Below are 21719 nucleotides of genomic sequence, written 5' to 3' on the forward strand. Positions count from 1 at the left end.
GTGTGGAAAAATAATATAAAACATCTCATTACATGTTGAGATAGTATTTTAGATGTATTAAATAAAATATTAAAATTAACTTTTTCTGTTTCCCTTGTTACTTAATGTGACTTTTAGAAAATTTAAGATTATATCTTAGTCTTTCCTATTCCTACCCTACAATGCTGCAATGAAAATGAACCAGCTTTCATCACAGATAGCACAGAACTGAGCAAAAGCAAGACTCAGAACAGTACCTACCAAAATTATTTCCAAAAAACTAAACTGCATGGTTAAGGACATAAAGGTCTGGAAACAAAACAAAGCAAAAACAGAAAAAGTTAACAAGCTCTTAACTCCTAATTTGAAAGACTCATTTAAATGACTTAAAATACTGGACCACCACTAGACTTGTGTGTACACGTTACAGTTTACTAGTTAGGCATCAATAACTGGTAAATGAACTGGCAGGAATTAATATCTAGCTAAAAAGTTGAAGATTTTTTCTTTAACAGAGTTAGTAGCCTTGCTGAAACAAGGCCTCAAAAATTTTGTTTAAAACTCAAAGTTGTTTTTCTCCACAGAAATCTTTAAGAAAAACAAAAGATTTATATGCTCTTAAGAAAAACAAAGTTTTTTTGTGTGTTGGCCTATAACTCACACTTCAAGTAACTGCAGGTCCCTAGTGCACTGATGGTGGCTAGCTAATGACAGATCAAGTGCATGAGAAAAAACTTCCTGTGAATTATATAAATAACCATCTAATGCTCAGAAATTATGAACAGAGGAAAATACAAAATTTTAACATTTTAAACTTGTACCATATGCAGTTAACTATGGGTATGCAAATAAGTTGGATTCACCACCCTTTTGATTCTAGAGATGTGGTAGTATTCACGTGGTGCGTCTGGGCCACCATTAGAGGGTGAAGTGGAGGCTTTGGCCAACTGATTTTTATTTTTGACTAGATGGCAAAAGCCACTCAACTGGGAAAGAATAGTCTCTTCAACAAATGGTGCTGGGAAAACTGGATCTACATTTGCAAAAAAAAGGAGAACCCTACCTCACATCATATACAAAAATCAACTCCAAATGTATCAAGGAACTTAACATGAGTTAGAAGTATCAATCTTCTAAAAGAAAATGTGGGAAATCATCTTCAGGACATTAGGTTAGGCAATGAGTTCTTATACTTTACACTCAAAGCGTAAGTAAGGAAAAAAAAAGATAAATGGAACCTCTTCAAATTAAAAACTTTTGTTGCTCAAAGGATTTTAACATGAAGGTAAAATGACAACTTACACAATATTTGGAAACCACATATCTGATAAAGGTTTAATGTCAAGAATATATAAAGAAATACTTCAACTTAACAACAAAAGACAAACAACCCAATTAAAAAATGGGCAAAAGACTTGAACAGACATCTCTCCAAAGAAGATACACAAACGGCCAGAAAGCACATGAGAAAATGCTCAACAACATTAGCTATCAGGAAAATGCAAATCAAAACCACAATGAGATACCATTTCACACCAATTAGAATGGCTGTTATATAAAAAACCAACTAGGATGGCTATTATTTAAAAATATTAAAATAACAGGTGCTGGAGAGGATGCAGAGAAATAGGAACACTCATTCATTGCTCATGGCAATGTAAAATGGTGCATCTGCTGGGGAAGATAATTTGGCGGTTCCTCAGGAAACTAACTATAGAATTTTGATATGATCTGGCAATCCTACTACTAGGTATATATCCCAAAGAAGTGAAAGGAGGGACACAAACAAATGTTTGCACACCGATGTTCATAGTGGCATTATTCACAGTTGCTAAAAGATGGAAGCAACCCAAGTGTCCATCAACCAATGAATGGATAAATAAATTGTGGTATATTCATAAATGGAATATGATTCAGTTATAAAAAGGAATGAAGTCTTGATACATGCAACAACATGGATGAATCTTGAAGACATTATGTTGAATGAAATAAGCCAGACACAAAAGGACAAATAGAGTCAGAATCTAAAATATAGGTTACGGAGGAACAGGGTGGGGATAGGGAATGGAAGTCAAGGCTTAAAATGTACAGGTTTCCTATTTGGAAGGGTGGAAATATTTTGGTAATGAATGGTGGTGATGGTAGCACAACACTGTGAATGCAATTAACAGCACTGAAATATATATCTGAATATGATAAAAGGGGGAATGTTAGATTATACATATGGTGTGCCAGTTTGGATATATTATATCCCCCAGAAAATCCATATTCTTTATTGCAATCTTGTGGGGGCAGATTTGTTAAACTTTTGATTAGGGTGGAAACTTTTGATTGAGTGTTTCCATGGAGATGTGACTCTCAACCCAACTGTGGGTGATACTTTTGATTAGATTATTTCCGTTGAGGTGTGGCCCTGTCTGTTCAGGGTGGGTCTTGATTAGTTCACTGAAGTATTTAAGAGAGAAGCTAAGAACTGACAGACCCAGATGCTTGCTGATGCCTAGAGATGCTTGCAGATGTGGACAGAAGAACATTTGCAGATGCTAAGCTAAGAGATGAAGCCCAGAGTTGGCCCTGGAGAAGCTAAGAGAGGACCCCCAGATGCTTGGAGAGAAATGCCCTGGGAGAAAGAAGCAAGTACACACAGGAGCTGAGAGAGAGGAGCTAAGACAGAAGCTCAGATCCATTTTGGAGAAAGCCATTTTGAAACATAACCCAGGAGCAAAGGCCAGCAGATACTGGCCATGTGCCTTCCCAATTGACAGAGATGTTCTGGATGCCATTGGCCTTCTTTCAGTGAAAATATCCTCTTGTTGATGCCTTAGGTATGGACACTTCTATGGCCTTAGAACAGCAACTGTAACCTAATAAATCCCCTTTATAAAAGCCAATCCGTTTCTGGTATTTTGCATAATGGCAGCATTATTAAACTAGAACATATGGTAAAAAGAATAAAAAATTTTTAAAAATCCATGGACTACACTGTACCAGTGCAGGTGTTGGTGTGATGTGGTATATGAGATTCCAGTATTTTACACATGATTGTTCTTGTAAACACACAACTTCTCTATCAAAAAAAATTATGAGATACCACTGCATACCCACTAGGATGGTGAAAATAAGAAGTGTTGTTGAGGATGTGGAGAAATAGGAACCCTCACACATTGTTGGAGTGAATGTAAAATGGTACAGCTGCTGTGGAAAACGGTTTGGTGATTTCTCAGAAAGTTAAATATAGAATTACCATGTGACTCAGCAATTCCACTCCTAGGTATATACCCAAAATAATTGAAAGCAGGGACTTCGACAGGTCATTGCAGCATTATTCATTATTCACTATAAAAGGTGGAGGTGACCCAAGTGTCTATCAACCGATGAATGGGTAAACAAAAGTGGTATACATACAATGGAATATTATTCCACCATAAAATAAAGTGAAGTGCTGGTACATGCTACAACATAGATGAATCTTGAAAACTCACATTGAGTGAAATAAGCCAGACACAAAAGGACACATGTTTTATGATTTCTCTTATATTAAATATTTAGAATAAACAAATTCATAGAAATTAGGGTAGTGGTACTAGGGGCAGAGGGAGGAATGGGGAATTACTGGTAAATGAGTTTGGGTTTGGAATGATAAAAATAGTCTGGACATAGTGGTGGAAATTTGACAGTAATGTCAAAAAATTAAAATGATTGTTATGTATATTTTTCACAATTAAAAATAAATGAATTATTTAAAAAATACATTATTATTTTGAATGGCTGCATTGTATTCTACAGCATAAATACCATAACTTATTTAACCAGTCTCTTATTGATGTTTGTTTAAGTTGGTTCCAGTTTTATTTACCATTATAAGCAATGAAGTAACAAATGCCTTCATGCATTGTTGCACACTTGTCCCAGCTTTCCCTTAAAATTCTTGAAAGTGAAATGGATGGGTCATAGGGGTTCCACATTTAAAAATCTGGCACATTTTCAAATTGCCATCCAAAAAGATTTTTAACCAAGTTTTACATCTACCCACACTGTATAAGAATGCCATTTTCTCCAAACCTTGGCTATTATTATTCTTGTAAATTGTTTCTAGCTTCATGGGTAAAAACTGGTTTCTCATTTTAAAAAATAGGCATTTTTTGATTATGGAGTATACATTTTCACATATTTATCAGTAATTTATATTTCTTTTTTTGAGAATTTCCAATTTACATTTATTGTTTATTTTTTGTTGTGATGCTTGTCTTTTTAATGATTTGTAAGAGCTCTTCAAATTTAAGCATAAATGTTTTCCTATTATATGTTGCAAATATTTCTTCCCAGCTTTTCACTTGCCTTTTTACTTTATGGTGTTGTTTGCCTTACAAATTTATAATTTTTGCAATCAAATCCATCAAATCTGGTTCTGCTTTGGGCATTATGCTTAGTATAGCTCCCCTCACCAGTATAGAAATAATCTATATTTTCTTCTCTTACCCTTTCTAGGCTTAATTTTTAAAAAACTTTTTAATCTATCTGGCGTAAATTTGGAATCTAACAGATTTTTTTTTCTTCAAAACATTTGCAATTTTACTGCCATTATTTATTGATTTATCCATTCTTTTCCTACTGCTTTGAAATGTCACCTTTATCACATACTAAATTTCTGTATATACACAGGCATTGTTCTGGACCTTCTATTCCATTTCACTACTGATTTCATTACTGTAGTTGAAATACATTTTAATGTCTGGTAGAGCAAGTGATTCTTCAGTATTAAATAAAAGTCTTTGCCTGTTCTGTAAATATTTTCTTCTAGATGAACTTTAAGGTCAGTTTGCCAAGTTTCTTTCTACCACTCCAAAGAGTCCAGGAGAGTTTTCATGGAACTGCATTATGTATATGATTAATTCGGGATAAATGACATCTTCACAATGTTCAATATTGCCATTCAGGTTCATGGAATGGCACTCATTATTTAAATGTTCTTTTATGACCAATAAAATTTTATAATTTCCTAATATAGGAAAAACAGACATAAGAATCAGAAAAGTATCATGGTTTGGGGTTATTCATGAAAAGACCTTATGTCTTACCCAACAGCCAAAGATTTTAAAGGCATTGTATTACAACATTGTACAATAATTAACATTCAGTGTTGTTTAAAATTAATGAGAAAGTTCTTCTGTTGAGTCCGCCTGAGTTGGTAGGACAGATATTAGGGGTGGGGAGTGGGGGTTGGGGGCAGAAAATGAGGTTAGAACTTAAAGAATTGTCTGGGGAAGGGCTGTGATAATTGACCTCTCCTACCCCTCCCTACGCCGGTAAATGCACCCAGGCTGAACCCTGAGACACAATCTTTAATGAAATTGGGTGATTAGCCTGGGAAGTTGTAGATCTCTCAAAGTGGAGTGTTCGTGCTTACTCAGAGCCTAGAAATTATGTTAGTGCATTCAACAATTTGTGTGAGTAAGGACTCAGAGGATTTAATGATATGGTGAAGAAAACATGATTCTTCTGTTTATAGAAATAAAGAAGTGCAATTGGAAACTCCAGGAAAAACAAAATCTGTACAAGAAATCATGGATCAAATATGAAACAAACTAAAGCATGTTTATAATCATTTTATGGTGACTGAATAAAGAAAATTTAATTGACTGATGCTTGGAAATTTGATGCAAGTAAAATTTCAAGCAGCGTTAGTGTAGTGATGTGAAATTGCATCTTCTCTCCTTTTCTGCATTTAATAGGACTCTGTAGGTGTAGGTGATATAAATCTAACAGACCAGCTTGAACAAAAAGAGACTGTTTGCAGAACTAGGAGTCCAGGTATAGCTGACTTTTGTATCTTGCATCCACTTTCATTTGTGTTGCCTTCGTTATAGAGCAGGCTTTTTCCTTATAGTAAGAAAGATAGTTATCAGCAGTTCCAGGCTTACAAGGTGTTTGGAACTCACCAGCTCAGATGAAGAGAGACTTTTTTCTTCTACCATTCACACATATCATTTAAGGAAAGACTGGCCCCAGGGATGAGGCATTCTGAAAGACCAGGCCAACTCACATGTCTGTTCTTGTGATCGGAGCCCGGCAGGAGTTGGGTACTGATTCCTAATAAGAAAGAGAAGTTCTGTTATCAAAGAACAGCTTCTTGAATAGCATGTGTCTTTATTTCTCTATAACCTATCTAATCTTCCTTGTGAGCTCCTACCCTGCTGGCTGGCAGGGGCAGTGTAGTGGGGGTGAGGGGGCAACCTTAAACCTCTCAGTCAGAGATATTTCTGTTCCTGCCAGTTTAAAAGTATCTTTTAGGTAATTCAGACTTCTTCAGATAAATGCCAAATCTTTTAGATTTCCTCTGACTTCCTCTGCCTCTCTAAAATGGCATCTTTATATTTGGGGAATGGGGCAAATGTTTCTTCATGGTTGGGGTGGATGAGGCCTTGGATACATCCTCTGGATCCTTTCTGGTCTCTGCCATAGAGTGAATGGTCTTATGACATGGATTGGTCTGTGACTAGCCTCATGTGGCCTTCTGGAGTGTTGTTCTGGCACCCACTGCTAGAAATGGAATTGTAGACATTTTCCTCCAGGAGACACCATACATGTTACCATCTGTCCATACTTCTACAAATAGTCTCTATTAAAGTCTTATCATTTGAATTATTTGGGGTGAATTTTGTTTCCTGCTAGGACACTGACTGAATCGGAGCTGCTGGCTGAACTTGAACTAAGGGTCACTGAGGTCATTGATTTAATATCCCCAATTTATTATCACAATCAAATATGTATATCTCTATTATGGAATTCTTCCTCGTAAGTATCTGTTTTCACTGTTAAGTGGTGAGATATTTGACAGTAAAGACTTCTTTATCTTTGTAATCCTAGTGTCTAGCACACTGTAATTAAATGCTACACCCAGTGGTCTAGAAAGTGCCAGGGACTACAGAGAAAAGGGATATCTGTAACAGTCAGGCTAGGCTTTCTGAGGAAGGTGGGACTCGGACACTGAAGAATGAATAGATCTTGACAGGGTCAAGAAGAAACTTTCCAGTTGAGAGGAATGACTTGGACATGAAACCATGGAGGCTTAAATAAGCATAGTGAGTTCATGGATTAGTGAGGGTACTGGACTGATTAAAGTAGAGAGATCTTGTTGGGAAATAAAGTTAAGCCAAATTATAGACGTTTTTAAAAGAGTACAGAGGCATTCTGAGTAGAAGCCGAGGGAAATACAATAATTAGTTTCTTTTGATTATGTAACTTGAAATTAATATAAGAAAAATAATTATTGTTAGAAGATGGAATAGGAAGAATATAGGATAGTTCAAAGGAAAAGAATCTGTCCTTGGTCTGTTACAGTAATCCAGATCTGAGTATTTACTTCTCATTCATTCATTTATTCAGTAATTAAACAAATATCTGTAGAGTTTCTATCATGTACAAGGAACTGTGGTAGGTTCTGGGATACAATGGTGAGCAAAAGAGGAATAAAATTGAAGAATTATGTAGTAAAAAGGGTAAAATAATGGGGAATGAGTTAAAATTTAAAATCACATTAATAGGATTTTAAAAGTAAGCAGACATAGTTGAGGAGAAATAGACTTGCACTGAAACACAATCACAACTACACGAAAAGTAAAACAATAGATGGGTTAGAGTAACATTAAATTATGTATATAAGATATAATGGAATAAAAATGTCTATTTTTTTTTTTACATTTGCCTAATATGGTTTACATGAACTCAGAAAGAAACCCACTAGCATTAGGGTTATTAACAGGCCTCTTGAGGTGTCAAATTACCCACACTTTATTGATATGGTAATTCAAGGAGGTGATGAAGGTATAAGCTTAATTTGACAAGGAAAAACAGCAGCACTGATCACCACAGAGGTATCAAACAAAGAAACAAAGAAGGAAGTTTTTTTTTTTAAATTAGGGAAGTTGTGGGTTTACAAAAGAATCATAAAATACAGGGTTCCCATATACTACGCTATTATTAATATCTTGCTTTGGTGTGATACATTGTTAGTTAATGAAAGAACATTTTTATAATTGCACTATTAACTATAGTCCATGGTTTAAATTAACTTTCATTGTTTGTGTTGTGCAGTTCTGTGGATTTAAAAAGAAAACTTTTAGTTTAGTAACATATATACAACTTAAAATTCCCCCTTTTAACCACATTTAAATATATGTCAGTTCTGTTAATTATGTTCGCAATGCTGTGCCACCATTACCGCCATCCATTGCCAAAACATTTCCATCATCCCAAAGAGAAACTTTATACATTTTAAGCCTGAACTCACCATTCCCTATTCCTAACCCATCACCCAGTAACCTATATTCTAGGTTCTGACTGTGCGAGTTTTCTTATTCTAATTATTTCATATTAGTGAGATCATACAATATTTGTCTTTTTGTGTCTGGTTTATTTCACTCAATATGATGTCTTCAAGGTTTGTCTATGGTGTCTCATGTATCAGAACTACATTCCTTTTTATTGCTGAATAATATTCTGTTATATAAATATACCACATTTTGTTTATCCATTCGTCAGTTGATGGACACTTGGGTTGCTTCCATTTCTTGACAATTGTGAATAATGCTGCTATGAACATCAGTGTGCAAGTTATCTGTTTGAGTCTCTGCTTTCAATTCTTTTGGGTATATACCTAGAACTGGGATTTCCAGGTCATTGGTAATTCTATACTTAATTTTCTGAGGAACTGCTAAACTGTCTTCCCTGGTGGCTGTACCATTTCACGTTCCCACCAGCAATGTTTTAGTAGTGTTCCTATTTCTCTGTATCCTCTCCAATACTTATAATTTTTTATTTTGTAATAGTAGCCATTTTGCTGGGTTTGAAATGGTATCTCATTATGGTTTTGATTTGTATTTTCCTAATGGCTAATGACATTGAGCATCTTTTCATGTGCTCTTGGCCCTTTGTATATCTTCTTTGGAGAGATGCCAATTCAAGTTGTTTGCCCATTTTTAAATTGTCTTTTTGTTGTTGAGTTGTAGAATTTTTTTATATGTTATATATAAACCCTCATTGGATATTTGGTTTCCAAATATTTTCTCCCTTTGTGTAGGTTGTCTTTTTACTTTCATGATAAAGTCCTTTGATGCACATAAGTTTTAAATTTTGATGAGGTCTCATTTACCTATGTTTTCTTTTGTTGCATGTTCTTTGGTTGTAAAATCTCAGGAATCATTGCCTAGGAATCATTGCCTAATACAAAGTTCTGATGATGCTTCCCTATGTTTTCTTCTAGTAGTATTATAGTTCTTGCTTTCATATTTAGATCTTTGATCCCTTTTGAGTTAATTTTTGTATGTGTTGTGAGGTAAGGTTCTACTTTCATTCTTTTGCAAATGGAGACTCAGTTTTCCCCAGCACTATTTGTTAAAGAGACTGTTCTTTCCCAGTTGAGTGGTCTTTGCCCCCTTGCCAAAAATCAGTTGGCCATAAATGTGAGGGCTGATCGCTGAGCCCTCAATTCTATTCCATTGGTCTATATGTCTGTCCTTGTGCCAGTATCATGCTGTTTCGATTACTGTGGCTGTGTAATAAATTTTAAGATCAGGAATTGTGAGTCCTCCAATTTCATTTTTCTTTCTCAATATGGCTTTGACTATTCGGGGTCCCTTACCCTTTCATATAAATTTGATGTTTGGCTTTTCCATTTCTGTAGAGAAGATTGTTGGAATTTTGATTGGGAGTGTGTTGAATCTGTAAATTGTTTTAGGTGGAATTGACATCTTAGCAATATTTATTCTTCCAATCCATGAACATAGAATATCTTTCCATTTACTTAAATCTTCTTTGATTTTTTTGGTAATGTTTTCTAGTTTTCTGTGCACAAGTCCTTTACATCCTTGGTTATATTTATTCCTAGGTATTTGCTTCTTTTAGTTGCTATTGTAAATAGAATTTTTTTCTTGATTTCTTGTTCTAATTGTTCATTGTTTGTATATGGAAACATTGCTGACTTGGGGGGAATGATCTTGTCTCCCATTACTTTGCTGAATTCATTTATTAGTTCCAGAGCTTTGTTGTGGATTTCTCAGGATTTTCTATATATAGGATCATGTCATCTGAAAATAGGGAAAGTATTGCTTCTTCCTTTCCAATTTGTTATGTCTTTTATTTGTTTTTCTTGCCTAATTGCTCTGGCTAGAACTTCCAGTACAATGTTAAGTAACAGAGGAGAGAGTGGGCATCCTTGTCTTGTTCCTGATCTTAGAGGGAAAACTTTCAGTCTTTCACCATTAAGTATGATGTATAGGACTCACACTTCCTATCTTTTCAAGTGGCTTTTCTGCATCAATTGAGGTGATCATGTGTTTTTATCCCCTTCATTGATTTTCTTATGTTGAACCACCCATGAATTCCTGTGATAAATTCACTTGGTCATGATGTATAATTCTTTTAAAGTACTATTGGATTCTGTTTGCTAGTGTTTTATTGAGGATGTTTATATCTATATTCATAAGGGTAATTGGTCTGTAGTTTTTTTTCTTGTGATATCTTATCTTGCTTTGATACAAGGGTAATGGTAGCCTCAAAGAAAGAGCTAGAAAATTCACTCCTTTCCAGTTTTTTGGAAGAGTTTGAGAAAGATTGGTGTTAATTCTTTAAATGTTTGGTAGTATTCAACATTGGAGCCATCTGGTCCTGGACCAGATGTTGGCTTTTTTTGTTGAATAATTCAACCTCTTATTAGTCTGTTAATATCTTCTATTTCTTCTTGAGGTAGATTAGGTAATTTGAATGTTTCTAGGAAATTATTCATTTCATCAAGTTTATCTAATTTGTTCACATACATTTGATCATAGTGTCTTTTTCATTTTTTTACTAGAGAAGTTTTGGGTTTACAGAACAATCATGCCTCAAATAGAGGATTCCCATATACCACCCTATTGTTAACACCTTGTATTATGTGGTACATTTATTTCAATTGATTAAAGCAAACTTTTATAATTGTACTATTAACTGTAGTCCATGGTTTAACTTAGGGTTCACTGTTTGTGTTGTGCAGTTCCATGGAATTTTAGAAAATTTTTGTTCTATTACCATATATACAACCTAACATTTTTCCTTCTAAACACATTCAGATATATATTTCAATGCTGTTAATTCTATCCACAATGCTGTGCTACCACCACTATCACCCATTACCAAAACATTTCCATTGTTCCAAATCGGAACTCTATACATTTTAAGTCTTAACTCCTTATTCCCCATCCCTACCCCATCCCCTGGTAACCTGTATTCTAGATTCTGGCTTTATGATATCAGTGTGATCATAAAATACTTGACTCTTTGTGTCTGGGTTATTTCACTCAACATAATGTTTCAAGGTTCATCCATGTTGTTGCATTTTTCAGAATTCCATTCCTTTTTTCAGCTGAATTAATATTCCATTATGTGTGTATACCACATTTTGTTTATCCATTAATTGGTCAATGGACACTTGGGTTGCTTCCATCTTTTGGCAATTGTGAATAATGCTACTATGAATATCCGTGTGTAAATATCTGTTCAAGTCCCTGCTTTCAGTTCTTTTGGGTATATACCTAGAAGTGGAATTGCCAGACCATATAGTAATTCTACACTTAATTTTCTGAGGAACTGCCAAACTGTCTTCCCCAGTGGCTGCACCATTTTATTTTCCACCAGCGATGAATTAGTTTTCCTAATTCTCCACATCTTCTTTAACACTTGTTATTTTCTTTTTTTAAAAATGGTAGCCATCATAGTGTCTTCTTATAATCCTTTTTATTTCCGTGAGGTAAGAAGCAATACCCCCCCCCATTTCATTTTTTATATTTCTTATTTATTCTCTCTTTTTTTTCTTTGTCAATCTGGATAAGGTTTATCAATTTTGTTGATCTTTTCAAAGTACCAACTTTTTCTTTCATTGATACTCTCTATTGTTTTTCTATTCTGTATTTCATTTATCTCCTCTCTAATGTTTCTTTCCTTCTGCTCATTTCGGGTTTATTTTGGTCTTTTTGTTTTTGTTCTTCCAGGCGTGAGATTGGGTACAAATTTGAGATCTTTCTTCCTCTTTGGTGTTAGCATTTCTAGTTAGAAATTTCCTTCTCAGCACTGCCTTTGCTGCATCCCATTTGTTTTAGTATGTTGTGTTTTCACTTTAATTCATCTGAAGATAGATCATAATTTCCCTTTGGATTTCTTCTTTGACCCATTGGTTGTTTGAGAGGGTATTATTTCATATCCACATTTTGTATATTTCCAATTCTCCCTCTGTTATTGATTTCTAGCTTCATTCTATATTTGTTGGAGAAGATACTTTATATGATTCCAATCCTTTTATTGTATTGAGCCTCATTTTTTGACCCAACAATTTGACTATCCTAGTGTACACTTGAGAAGAATGTATATTCTGCCTTTGTTGGATGGGGTGTTTTATATATGTTGACGGCGTCCTTTGTTTCTTAAATCTTTTTTTTTAGATTAAATATATTTATTATTTATTTATATTGGGTAAGGAAAACAAAAATTTTAGGCTCTCCTAGTCACAAACTCATTCTCTCTACCCACAACATGTGATCTTAGACAGCGCATCTCAGGGCTCTAATGAGAAGCTAATTATAGGGCTTGATCATTAAGTGGCATGCTCCCCCACCCACCCACCCACCCAGGTGCAGCCACGAGCAGCTCATGTGGCTCCATGATTGGTCTCAGGCAAGGTCTCTAGATTCTGTAGTTTTAGAAAACCCTAAATCTTCAGGAATGGCTCAAATATAAAAATGTGTGACTGTCTTTGTGTGTGTGTGTGTGTGTGTGTGTGTGTGTGAGCAATCTCACTTCATTTACAAAAAAGAAAAAAAAAAACAAAAAACCCCGAATTCCCAAATTTGGTTCAATTCTCTTTTGTTCTGAGGTGAGCCATAACAGCTGCACTAAATTCACAAAACATGCGCAAAAACATGAGCAACTTTGGGTAAAATATTTTTCTTCTATAAGCACAACCACTTTACCAGATTAAAAGTCTAGTAACATTTCTAAATATTACTCATATCATACAAGTAGTGGTTGTTAATTTAAAACTTCATTAGTAAAATTACAGTACAAGCATGATTAACCTACAGAATTGCAAATCCCAGACTCCAGTGGAAAGCTACATTACATCTTCAGTAGTACATTATCTTCCACCGTCACTCCCACACCAGAGGAGATGGTTCCATCTCAGACTGCTGAGCAACATGAAACTAATAAAGCTCTTTAAAGCAGCAGACTGAAGGTTGATGCAGAGTGGCACTCTGTTTCCTTTCTGCTGTTCCATAATGAACTGGCAAATAATTTCTTTAACCTGTCGAACAGAACTGAGGTTCTCAAAAGTGTCATCAAATTTGGGATTGGTGACTGGCTCAAAGTCACTGGTATAAACTGTTCTAGTAGAAGTGGAAAAGCAACATTTATTCATACATGTGTGATATCATAGTTGCCCTTCATCTAGGTAGGAGTGGGTTAAGGCATCCTTAGAGGATATTCTTTTGGATGGATCAAAGACCAACATCCTGCAAAGGCTTCATGTGTAGCCTGGCTAGCGGGATAAAAAGTACAGGAAGAGATGGCTTGTTTATGAGGACATCTGAGTATGTGTGCCTTAGCACCTTCACAAGCCATCCTCATTGTTTCCAGTGATGGTGTGCCCAACAGATCTGTTATCAAATCCAACTGCTGAATGGGACTCTGTGCCTGAAACAATATTCTTCATCCTAGTAGCTCTGAGAAGATATAGCTGACAGCCCAGATGTCAATAGCATTGCTGTAATGACAGCTGCCCATCAGGATTTCTGGAGCCTGATAATACTGAGTAACAACTTCTTGAGTCATGTGATGGGATTCTTCTAGTTCTTTCACTCTGGACAATCCAAAACCACAACTCTTTAGAACACAGTTGCTGTTCACAAGGAGATTCCCTGGCTTAATGTCTCGATGTAAAATGCCAGCTGGATGGAGATATTTCAAACCTCGTAAAATCTGATAAAGAAAAACATTGACATGATCTGAGCTGAGTGGTGGAGGAAAGACAATAATTTTGTGTAGTTCACTCTGCATCAATTCTGTGACAACATATACTTCTTCAAAATAGTCAACATGTGGAGGTTAGAGTATGTCAAGGGCAGAGAGTACATTATCATGTTTAAAAAGCACAACATCTTCAATTCCCGAAAGACCCTTTTGCAGGAGACCAGATTCTTGGAAGATGTTGGGCATATTTTTGAGTGCTACGGTCTTCCTGTCTCTTGGATCTGTTACTGACTAGACAACACCAAAGGCTCCTTATCCAAGAGGTCCACCTGGCTCAATATCCAGCTGCTCTTGTGGGTGATGTGAATGTTGATGATGGTGTGCTTTAACTGTAGCAGCTGTGGCAGCCTGTGCCTGAGCTGGGGCTGTTGCAGCTGGTCCAGGAGCTTGACCTAGTGCTGGTGGTGGGAAATATGGCTGTTGTTGCCCAAGGTTTAACATGGCTAAAGCTGTGGCCACTGCTGGGGCTGCCATGGCTGCCGAAGAGGATGCTGCTGTACAGGGTGTACAACAGTAGCTGCCCCCGGATGGAGATGGTGTTAAGGGTGGTGGTGGTGGTGGTGAAGGTGAAGAGGAGGGAGGTGTGGAAGGTGGTGATGATGGTGGTGGTGACCTGCTGCTGCTGCAGATGTATGCTCATTATAAGCCATCATCATTTTCGTGTTGGCTCTTGCAACACAAAAAAACATTAAAAAAATGCTCTTTGATTGGAAAGCAAACTGGATCATGCTGTCATTTGGCCATTTAAAAAATGAAGAAAACCACTCATGCCACCTCAAAAAATATAGAGTGCAACTGGCTTTGTCTTCATCAGTCAATCCAAACAAATTAGAGGATCTGTGTTTAACTTTTGGGTGTGTGTGGAAGGGTGTGAGTTGCCAAGAAAAAAAAAAAAGAAAAGAAAAGAAAAAGGAAGAAAGGACCCCTTCCCCCCAGGATTCCTGCCACAGGTGGGTACTAAAACTCCATTCTTTTTTTTTTTTTTTTAATGGTGATTTTTTTAAATTAAATTCAGTTTTATTGAAATACATTCACACACAATACAATCATCCATGGTATACAATCCACTGTCCACAGTACGATAACATAGTTATGCGTTCATTACAATCTATCTCTGAACATTTTCCTTACATCAGAAAGAACCAGAACAAGAATAAAAAATAAACATGAAAAAAGAACACCCAGATCATCCCCCCATCCCACCCCATTTGTCCTTTAGTTTTTATCCCCATTCCTCCACTCATCCATACACTAGATAAAGGGGGTGTGATCCACAAGGTCTTCACAATCACACTGTCACCCCTTGTAATCTACATTATTATATAATTGTCTTCAGGAGTCCAGACTGCTGGGTTGGAGTTTGGTAGTTTCAGGTATTTACTTCTAGCTATTCCAATACATTAAAGCCTAAGAGGTGTTATCTATATAGTGCATAAGAATGTCCACCAGAGTGACCTCTCGACTCCATTTGGAATCTCTCAGCCACTGAAACTATTTCGTCTCATTTTGCCTCCCCCTTTTGGTCAAGAAGATACTCTCAGTCCCACGATGCCGGGTCCACATTCATCCCCGGGAGTCATACTCTGCGTTGCCAGGGAGATTTACACTCCTGGGAGTTGGGTCCCACGTAGGGGGGAGGGCAGCGAGTTCACCTGTCGAGATGGCTCAGTTAGAGAGAGAGAGGGCCACATCTGAGCAACAAAGAGGTACTCAGGGGGAGACTCTTAGGCACAACTACATGCAAGTTTAGACTCTCCTTTGCGGTAATGAGCTTCATAAGGGCAAGTCCCATGCTCAAGGGCTCAGCACATCAAACCGCCGGTCCCAATGTAAAACTCCATTCTTAATTGGGGGGAGGTGGTGTTCCAATTTTGAATGTGGGAATAAAGCCAAACCTTCCTCCCGACCCCCTGAATTCCACACACAAAAAGGATCAGGTAACACACCACCCCTGGAATCTTGTAAGAGGGTTGACTCATCTACCCCTTCCATTCCCACATCCTTTTCTGAACACCTACCACCTCCTCAAAAATACAATTTAAAAAATTTCCAACCACCCCAAATTAAAAAGATGGGGTGAAATTTTCAGTGAAATCTGCTCCCCCTTGAACTCTCAGGCCTTCCTGCATTTCCCCATACTCCTAGTCAGGTTGACTTGATGGGGGATCTTGGGAGGGTTCTAAACTTTCTTGGGCAGAATGAGCCAGGGAAGGAGGCAGGAGGGATAGAGTGAGGCGAGGAGCAACAGGCAGGACACAGAGAGGGCAAAGGGAGGTTAAGGAGGTGCAGGGAGAATGAAAGAGTAGAGATGGGCAGCAATTGGATGCCCAGAAGAGGGAACTACCCTGGGATGAGATTAGGGTACCTGGGCCAAAGAAAAGGAGTCCCGGAAGGTGGGCAGGGTACAGTCGGAAGCGGGTTGACTCCTGCTCCTGCCGCCAATGGCTACTACCAGGATTCTTTCTCCGTGGCCTCTTTGTTTTCAGCAGCGGCCTCCTCAGCTGCTGGTGCCGCCGTGCCCAGGGCACAGACCTCCTTAATGATCTTTTTTGTTTTTTTCTATTTTGCATTGATTGTATTTTTTTTTGCAATACCACCCCATTTTTAACACCTTGCAATGTTGACACTCATTTGTTCTCCCTCATGTAAAAACATATTTGTACATTTTATCACAATTGTTGAACACTCTAGGTTTCACTGAGTTATACCTTCCCAGTCTTTGTATTTCCTCTTTCATTCTGGTGTCCCACATGCTCCTAACCTTCCTCTTTCAACCATGCTCACAGGCATCTTTGTTTAGTGTACTTACATTATTGTGCTACCATCACCCAAGATTGTGTTCCAAACCTCTCCCTCCTGTCTTTTCCTGTCTGCAGTGCTCCCTCTAGTATTTCCTGTAGAGTGGTATCTTGTTCACAAACTCTCTCACTGTGTGTTTGTCAGAGAATATTTTAAACTCTACCTCATATTTGAAGGACAGTTTTGCCGGATATAGGATTCTTGGTTGGAGGTTTTTTCTCTTTCAGTATCTTAAATATATCTCACCACTTCCTTCTTGCCTCCATGGTTTCTGCTGAGAAATCTGCACATACTCTATTGAGCTTTCTTTGTATGTGATGGATTGCTTTTCTCTTGCCGCTTTCAGGATTCTCTCTTTGTCTTTGATGTTTGATAATCTGATTATTAAGTGTCTTGGTGTAGGTCTATTCAGATCTGTTCTGCTTGGGGTATACTGCACTTCTCGGATCTGTAATTTTATGTCTTTCATAAGAGATGGGAAATTTTCATTGATTATTTCCTTTATTATTGCTTCTGCCCCTTTTCCCTTCTCTTCCCCCTCTGGGACACCCATGACACATACATTGATGCATTTCATGTTGTCATTCAATTCCCTGAGATGTTGCTCGTATTTTTCCATTCTTTTCCCTATCTGTTCTTTTGTGTGTGGAATTTCAGGTGTCTTGTTCTCCAGTTCCTGAGTGTTTTCTTCTGCCTCTTGAACTCCGCTGTTGTATGTCTCCATTGTGTCTTTCATCTCTTATGTTGTGCCTTTCATTTCCATAGATTCTGCCAGTTTTTTCACACTTTTGATTTCTACCTTATGTTTGTTCAATGTTTTCTTTATATCCTTCATTTCCTTTGCCATATCTTCCCTGAACTCATTGATTTGGTTTCTGATTTGATTTGGCATATTTCTTTGAAAATCTTTAATTGACTGTTTCATTAACATGAAACAATATCTCCACTGTATCTTGATTGAGGTATAAGTTTGTTCTTTGACTGGGCCATATCTCTGTCCTTCCCGGTGTAGTTTGTAATCCTCTGTTGTTTAGGGATCTGGCTTCCCCAATTATCCCAATCAGAATTTCCCAGAGCAGAGTGGGTTCAGATCTCAGAATGGGGTTATATTCAGTTTCAGGTTTCCCTGAGGGTGTGTCTTAGAAGAATCACAGACTTTCCTGTGAGGTCTCTAGTTGCTGTACTTTTCCTAACCTGCCCAGCAGGTGGCGCCTGCAGCCTGTCCCTCCCGACTGGTGTAAAGAGGTGTGGCCCCTTTAATTCTTAACTTAGATTGTTTCGGTTTTGGCTGTTTTCCCCCAGGCCCTGGGGTCTGAATTCTGAGGGGAGGGCAGGCCCTTGAGCTGGGCTCCACCTCCTTCCTCTTAGGGAACATACATCCCCTAGGGAGCTATCTTCTGCATTTCAATAGTTTCTTTCTCTCTTTGGCTCTGTCAACTCCACCCCTGTCTGGGTCAGAGTACTGTGAACTGAAAATGGCTGAGGTTCCACTGAGCCACTTAGGTGGATAGAAAGAGGGAAAGAAAGCCACCTTCAGAGCCAGTCCACAGCTCCCCAATTTCGCCCATTGTCAGATAGAGCACCTGGTCTTCTGGGCTTCCCCCTCCTAGGGCACAGGTGTTTTCTGGCTCTTTAAGGTCAGTCTCTAAAAGTCTCTGTATCTTTTTTCTTTTTTAATTAATATTTTTCCTCTCCATCAGCCCCACCACCTCTCCAGTGGGAGCATCCTGAGGGTACTTTGCTGCTTGTCTATGTTTGTAGCTTGTATTGAGCAGTCCACTTTTGTTAATTAAAACCTGTCACAGCTGGGCTGAGCTATAGTCTCTCGCTCTGAGAATGCTGCTTTCTCCCACAGGGAGGTCCTGCTGTTCAGCCTGCCATGGGGGGGAAGGGGTTCCCAGTGCAGGTCTGCAGTTTTGACTTACAATTTTATGCTTGGTCTCAGCCTTCCCACCCAATCCAGGTTGGTGTGCTATGTGTGGACAGTCACAGATGTCCCCCAGCAGTTCCAGATTATTTACTAGTTGTTCCTGGTTGTTTATTAGTTGTTCCAGGGGACTAACTAAATTCCACACCTCTCTATGCTGCCATCTTGGCTCCTGCCTTAATGATCTTTTGCCTACATGTTCTGTCCATTGCTGAAAGTGGTGTTTTGACCTCTCCTACCACCAATGTAAAACCTTCTTTTTTCTCCCTTCAAATTTGTTGATATCTGTTGTATATTTTGGGACTCTCTTGTTAGGTGCATATATGTTTATAATGGTTATATATTATTGATGAATTGACCCTTTTGTCCTTGTAACAGTATTTGACTTAGTGTCCATTTTATCTAAGCATAGCTACCTAGGTCTCTTTTCATTACTATTTGCATGAACTATTTCTCCATCCTTTCACTTCCAACTTACTTGTGTCTCTCAATTTAAGGCAAGTTGCTTGTAAATAGCACATAGCTGGGTCATGCTTTGTTTTCTATAAATCTTTTTGCCGATCTCTGCCTATTGACTGGAGGGTGTAATCCTTTTACATTTAAAGTAAATACTGATAATGCAAAACTTCTGCCTTTTTTTATTTTGTTTTTGTAAGTCATACCTTTTTTTGACCCTCAATTCTTCCACTACTGCTAACTTTTTTATTTAGTTGATTATTTCTTGTTAACCATTTTGACTTCTTTCCCTTTTCCTTTTGTGCATATTTTTCAGATATTTTCTTTGTGATTATCATGGGACTTAAACTCAGCGTCCTAAATTTGAAACAATTTTGTTTTATTTGTATCAATTTAACTTTGATAGCATACACAAACTTTGTTCCTATACTACTCTGTCCCCTCAACTTTATGTTGTTCTTGTTACACACTATATATTTATACATTGTGTGTCCAAAACCATAAATTTTTATTTCTTTTTATGCATTTGCATTTCAGATCCTGTAAGAAGTAGAAAGTGGAGTTATAAACCAAAAATACAATAGTATTGGCATTTATATTTATCCATGTTTTTACCTTTACCAGAGATCTTTATTTTTTCATGTGCCTTCAATTTATTGTGCAGTGTCTTTCCTTTCAATCTGAAGAACTCCATTTAGCATTTCCTGTAGGCTGGTCTAGTGATGAAGTGTCTCAGGTTTTGTTTATCTGGGAATGTCTTAATCTCTCCCTCAATTTTGAAAGGCAGGTTTGTCAGATATAGAGCTGTTGGTTGGCAATATTTTTCTTTCAGCTCTTTATATGAAATCCCACTGCCTTCTTTTCTCCATGGTTTCTGATGAGTATTAGCACAAAAGCTTCTTGAAGGTCTCTTGTACATGATGTGCTGCTTCTTTCTTTCAGCGTTCAGAATTCTCTTTGTCTTGGCATACAACAATTTGATTATAGTGTGTCTCAGTGTTGGGTCTCTTTGAGTTTATCCTGTCTGGAGTTCATTGAGCATCTTGGTTGTGTAAATTCATGTCTTTCATTCAGTTTGAGAAGTTTGCAGCCATTATATCTTTGGATATTTTTCTGTTCCTTTCTCTTTTTGTGTTCCTCCAGGGACTTCCATAATATGTATATTGGTTCACTTGATGGTATCCCATGAATCTCTTAGACTTTGTACACTTTTCTTATTCATTTTTTTCCTACTCCTCCATCTGGATAATTTCAGTTGCCTTTTTTTTCACATTCACTGATTCTTCTGACAGTTCCAATCTGCTGTTGAATCCCTCTAGGTAATATTTATTTCAATTATTTTGTCTTTGGATCCAGTATTTCTATTTGTATTCTTTTTTATGATTTCTATCTCTTTGTTGAAATTCTCTTTATGTTCATCTGTTATTTTGATGATTTCCTTTACTTCTTTGTTCATGTTTTCATTTAGCTCTTTAATCATATTTAAGACAATGTTTAAAAATCTTTGTTTGATATGCCCAATGTCTGGGCCTCCTTGTTGATGGTTTATAATAGTTCATCTTGCTTTTTTGCATGGGCCTCCACTTCATATTTCTTTGTATGTCTTGTGATTTTTTTTTTTTTTTGCGTTCTGGACATTTTAATGTTTTATCTCTGTGTTTTCATCACTGATCATGTCTGTTCTTTTAGAGTGTATCCAGCTAGTGTTGTGACAGATATTTCTTTGAATGTCAGGAGATAACAAAAGAAAATGAGAAAAAAAGAAAATGATTTTCCCAATCTTTGCAGAGAGTCCTGTGTGAATGTTCCCTTTAAGTGTTTAGCCAGCCTAACAATAAGGTAAATAATAGTCCAAAGCAAAAAGTCAGGGTCCTCCCTGGTCTATTTTGAGTATGCATCATGCCTTGGATATGAAAGTGTGGCTTTAGGAATTCCCCTGTTTATGTGGCTCCAAATACCTCTTTTCCTCTAGCAAATAGTCTTTCCTTCTGATCCCTAGTGCTGTATTATATATCTTAAAGCTGGTAATCTTTCCCCAGTCATCTGCAATTTGACTGTTTTCTTACAGTTGACATTTCTTGCAACCTTTGAGCTGCCTCTTACATGTAGGTCAATTTTTGCGATAGTGAACAGCAATGAGTATCATGGTTCAATCCTTCAGGCTGCCACTTGAAAGATTAGTGAAACATACATACATATGTACACAAGGTTTTCTCTGTTTCATCCAGAACTGGGACCAGGGACCCATATTGTGAGCATGGGCTAGCTATTCCCCATGCCAATGAGGGTGTGGTTGAAGGGACAGCAAGGATATCAGGAGGTTTTCCTACCATCTTTAAGTTGCCTTTTTCTTGATTCAGTGCTTACCCTGTTATTGCAACCCTCTTACTGTTTTCCACAGCTCTGAGATAGATGGTTCTGCCAGTTTTTGCTTATTGTTTAAACCATCCATGAGGGGAAGGAACCCTTGAGCATTGCACTCTGTCATCTTGGTGACATTCCC

The 21719-nt window shown here is 37.3% G+C and overlaps 1 non-coding gene and 1 pseudogene across 1 annotated transcript; both read right to left on the bottom strand.

The window, feature by feature from the left end:
- Positions 1 to 501: 501 nt before the first annotated feature.
- Positions 502 to 615, bottom strand: LOC119533763. The gene has a single exon (XR_005216868.1). It is a non-coding gene; the product is annotated as a U5 spliceosomal RNA (small nuclear RNA).
- A 12539-nt stretch (positions 616 to 13154) lies between these two features.
- LOC119533275 lies at positions 13155 to 14723 on the bottom strand (annotated as a pseudogene).
- Between the last annotated feature and the right edge of the window lie 6996 nt (positions 14724 to 21719).

This window comes from Choloepus didactylus, chromosome 4 (genome assembly GCF_015220235.1).
Source record: "Choloepus didactylus isolate mChoDid1 chromosome 4, mChoDid1.pri, whole genome shotgun sequence".
Lineage (NCBI taxonomy): Eukaryota > Metazoa > Chordata > Mammalia > Pilosa > Megalonychidae > Choloepus > Choloepus didactylus.